The following is a 5442-nucleotide window of genomic DNA, read 5'->3' on the forward strand; positions in this document are numbered from 1 at the left end:
CCAGACCGCCAAACCACTCCTGGTTCAGCTGGGAGAGCTAGAAGTGGAGGAGGAAACCAAGAAGTTGTTTTTAAATTGATTTTTTTACAAAATGGTTAAGGTTGTCAGGCCAAGCTGAAGGACTGTTCTGGCTAATTTGTGGTTTAATATTCTTCATGCAAGTCATAGGTATTATTGGAGTTGGAATTGTCCTTCTTTGTAACACTTTAACGTTTTACTTGGCATCCCAGGAAGGGAAATGTTGTAAGCCTGATTCCAAATTCCCTTTCCGTTTGCTGCCCTACGCAAATCTGCAGCAAAGCTATTTTTTTTTCCATCTAGAGTTTTCTTCATTCTGATGTCCTGCCAACAATATGAACTTTAAACTACAACTTGTTTCATCCCCAGTCAATTTGCTCCATATCTATTGTAAGGCACCAGATTTGGGGGGGTGTGGGTGTGTCACCACCCCTTCCACTTGATGAAAGCCATTGTATTTAGAGACAAAGGAACTCTCAGCAAGCTTTTTCTTTTTCTCTTCTTCTCCCAACATCTGGAAGCATGTGACCCCCCCCCCCTTTTCTGTTCAGGAGCTCAAGCCATGTGATCCTGTCCACCATTAAACCATTTTTCCAAACAGCCTCTGTGTTTCCAGTGTCTTTTCCCCCACTTGGAACTGAACCCTGAAGGACATTTCTTCCAACACTTTCTTTCATGGTTAGATAGTCTTTCAAGGTCACTCATTGCAATAAGAAAGTTGTAAATGTGGGGTGGGGATGGTTTGCTAAAGGGATAACCAATTTCAGAGTAGAGAGAAAGAGACTATCTGGGCCAGACAGTCAACTTGGGGTCATTCAGCTTCAGGTCATCTCCAAGAACATTTCTCAGTGTAGCCCAGCTGCAGTTTGCCTTCCAGGTGTATTAATTGACCCTACCAAGTTGTGGATTCTGGGGGATGTAATCCTGACCCATCTAGTGGGCTCCAGGCCAGACCTTAGCTGATTCCTTTTGATCGTTTTCAAAGGCATCTCAAAATCTTCAGGACCTCAGGCAGGAGATCCAAGTGGCATTTTCCCACCACCAAAACTGGAGCCCAATCAACTAGACAACTCTAGGCAGGATAAGCATGCATAGAATGGAATGTGCTGGGCAAGAGAACATCAGAGCACAACCATTTGCATGAGAGATGTTTTTTTCCCGTAAAAATGATCTAATTCATCTCTGCATTGACTGGCACCCAAAAAAAATCAACTGCCTAAGGCAGCAGCCATCTCATCAAAATAGGACACATCTCCTCTGCTTTTTCTCCCATCTCCCCTCACCCCTTGCAGATGAGATCATCCTTAAGAAGGGAGAAAATGACGGGGATTTAAATGTCCTGGGATCTTTGCTTCTCTTGATATAACAGTTTTCAGGAATTGTTATATCCCCAAGTGACTTTGAACCTACTACCCAGCTTTGATGCAAAGGAAAATCGAAACAGGTGCTCTGAAATCCCCCTTAAGTCTTTGGAGGTAAGGGAAATTTGATTCAGATGAATATAATTCTAAAGAAAAGTTAAGATGTGACTTCTGTGCAAGATCCATTTTTATTTCCTAACTTCATGCTGCAAGACATCGGTGGCAAATATTTAGTTACACATCCAAGTTTCTATCCTTGAAATTCTTACAATTGAGAGAAGACCCTCACTTAAAAGTTGCCTCTAAAGGTACATTTTGGGGGGCTGTTTTGCTGTCTGCAATATCATTACTTCCAGTCCACTTTAGCCCAGCTGAAACCAATAGATAACATTAATGATTGATGATTTTTTTCAAGACCAACACATTTGAATGTTTCTGTCCTGCGAAACCAAAAAAGGGGTCATTCTCAACAATGAAATCAGCTCCTAATCGTCTTTAAATGCAGTTGATAACACAACAACAAAAGCTCAGCAGATTTGAATTTGGAATGGCTGATTAGGAGCATAAACCATCACAGGAAGCTTGCTGCATATCAGATGGCTTCATCAATGTTTCCTAATGGTCGGTTGCAATTGCAAGTCTTTGGAACGCAAGTGAAAGAAACGAAATGTGAATATATCTTATTAGGATGGCATCTGGCTTGTTATTGTGTCTGTGAAGTTACCAGCAGTCAAGCCTGAAGGATTGAGGACCCAGATTGTTGGGAGCAATATGCTGACTCTGTAAACCACTTAGCGAGGTCTGCAAAGCAGTATATAAGTGCTATTGCAATTTACACCCATGGGTAGATAAAATCTGAAGCTGACTTATTATTTTTCCCATACGCAGTTATGTCAGGACTTCTAAATTCCTCAGAGTCGTCTTCTTCCCAATAGGTAATCTATCCTGTTCTGAAAAGCAGAAGAATGTGTCAATAATGAGACAATGGCTGTAGATCTCTCCAGATTAAACCACACAATTGTTAGCATTTAAGGTAGTCCAGCACCTTTCCTGACTTCTCTATTCCCTTGGGGACAAAGGAGGTGACCAAACACTCTTGAGAGCCCCCCACCCCATCTCATACTCTTGGCTGCATTGTTTTCAGCAGTCCATTTTCCAAAACCGTCATCTGCTCAGCAGATTTACATTATAAAGCTGTATGTTGACTGTGTCTCTCTAGCAAAACTATTGGAATGATCAAAGCTCAACCTTAGAAGGTACTGATAATGCATACCTGAGTCACAGCTCATTGCTACCATTTTTTTTTAAAGAGGGACAAGTCCTTCTTTGGCAAAAAGAAAAGAAAGTGATAGGTGGGGGGGGGGGGTCTTTCTTGCAAAATGGGCAAAGCCAGCTCCTTATTTGGAACATAGGGACAATCTACAGGGCAACGAGGTTTGTATTGCATGGTGTTTCTCACTGTTTCTGAGAGAATCCCAACAACACAGAGCAAGCTTGTACAACAAACACAATCTCCCAGTGCTCTTCACAGGGTTAGTTGTCCATTGGAAAATTTATGCAAGCCTCCTTTAAGGGAAATGCCCTGGAGAGCCTCCACAAAAGGAATAGAATATTTGTAGAATTAACATAAACCCAACTCTAATGCCATTAAAAAATAATCTCTCAGGCATTAAAACTCATTTGGGAAGAAACAATAGAATTGGAAACAAAGCTATGTATTGTGCCATTATCCACACCATCAGAAAATTGCCAGGCTAATTATTAACATGCTCTTAGCTCTAAGAACCCATTGCTGCTTAGAGTTGTAAATCTTCTAATCTCGGGGGTTGATGCCATTGTAGATATGCAAAATATTGGACTGAGAGGTGCTGATGGAGTCTGCTTCAGTGCCTTCCTTTTCAATGTCAATAGAAATTCTCCAACCCCACAAGTATCACTCATCAATCCCCTTGTGAATGTCATTTTACACACACACACCCCCAAAAAAAACCCCAAAGCCCTCCCCCTTGAAAATTGATCTTCCCATCCTCCAGGGAGGAAAGGAATGGAAGTTCCGAACTAGACACCAGAGTCTGATGCATTAGTTGGTTTAAGCCAATAGAGTTGGGTTCCTCAAGCTGGAGAAAGCTCTGACTTTATTCCAGAAGACCATAATTAAAACTTGCTGAGGCACAGCTGCTGGTTTTTTTTCTGTATTCCGTCAACATCTGTTAAGATGGCTTCAAAGATCTCTAACCCTAACACTCTAAGTTTGTAGAAGACATTGTAATACTCAGCTGAAGTCAGTTCTTGAAATCCTCTAGTACTTGTTCTATGTGAATAGATGTTTGTGTATTTGCGTGCCATTGCTTAGCTCCTCAATCCCTTCTTGGTCTGACTAAACCGGTGGATTTTTAAAAAAAAATAGAATTCCCCTGTGACAAAATCCTTTCGAAAGCATCTATATCCCCACCAAATGTCTAATGCAAGCCACTCTTCTGGATAGGGAGCCATAGTATCCAACATGGAAGTAGTCTCGAGATCAGATGAGCTTACAGAATCAATTTCCTGGATCTTTAGATCATATCAGCTTTAAGTTGCTGAACTAATTTTGCACTTATGACCAGAATCAAATGTTCCAGCCAGCACTGAAGGCCACCACAGGAAGGGGGATAAAGAGTACTCAGTTTAAAACCATTATGCTTCCAAAAAATTAAACAAGGGAGGTGAAAAGAAACCCACCTAGGATGGCTGCGATCCTGTATCCAGTGTGGATCACTGAATTCAGCAGGATTTACTTCAGAGTAAACATACACTGCAAATGTTGAACTGTGAGTAGAGAGGAAACCACATCATGGGAACTGCAAAGACTCCTGTTCAAACAATGCTTTGATTTCCAAAACAATTCATTTTAGGTGTGAATAATCAAACACTATATATTTTCTCCAAGATTACTGGCTCAGCAAAGGGGATATGATGATGGCATTGTCTAGGATAGTATCTGTAACCATATTTCATGGAAGAGCTTTTCATTTATCCTTGTAATAAACAAGGGGGACTTCATCTGAAATTCTTCTGGCCTGCAGCTGCAACCAGTTCTCCATCCTAAATCTTACCAGTAGCCCCTTGCTATGATGTTATCCCTTTTTTCCCTTCCAACATCATACTCTCCACTGCAAATAAACTATGTGACATGATAAATTCATGAGAGTTAAAAGACACTCATAGACCAAAAATTCTTATCAAAAGCATCACAGAATTGGCTACCTATAAAGACCTTGCAGGACAAGCCAAAGATGATCAAATTCAGCATTTTTCCCCCTAAAGGGCTACCCCTAGGAATATTAAATGCAAAATGGATCAAACATCAGCCAAGATCTTCTATTGATTTCCATCAGCAGAAGAAACCAACCCATTAGTCCTGGAAGGTACAGGTGTCTGACAATGGAGTATCAGTAGAGGATTGGCCATTGATGGGGACCCACCACCAGAAAGTCTCTTCAAACTCCTATCCATCCTTCAAAGAACAGCTCCGTTCTATGTGATTATGACAGTTTAATAATGGCTTGCTGAGAAACCACAGTGGCCTGAGCGTAGAACATTTCTCTCCCTTTAGTTCAAAAGACTAGGAGAAAATCAATCCCCAAAAATATATTTCATGTGTTTGTTTGTTTTTCTTGGACCAAAGATGACACTGTTTAGGAGAACGAAGTAAGGGCCTACTTGAAGGAGCAAGGGAACCCCTGCCATTAGGCGAGTAGCAGCAATGATTTTAGCAAATGATTTTTTAAAAAAAGAGAGAGAGAAATTATCAACATCCACTCCCTGTTTTGATAACTTTGTGCCTGTAGAGAAACAAGTTTGTTGGAGAAGCTCAAGAATTCCCTCCTCCCCTTGTTTCTCCTTATCCACAAAGCAATATTTATTTCTGAGCCAAGTTTTTATTTTCTTTCTGTTCAGTTACTGCTGCAGCCTGTGGATTTCAGCATTAGGCCATTCCTTGTGGGAAAGAAGCTACTCAAAACACAAGCCCGTGGGGAGCCATTTGTTTTCCAGCAAGTGGTGTAGCTGCTGCATGGTTTGG

This window comes from Natrix helvetica, assembly GCF_964273705.1.
Source record: "Natrix helvetica genome assembly, chromosome: 3".
Taxonomy (NCBI): domain Eukaryota; kingdom Metazoa; phylum Chordata; class Lepidosauria; order Squamata; family Natricidae; genus Natrix; species Natrix helvetica.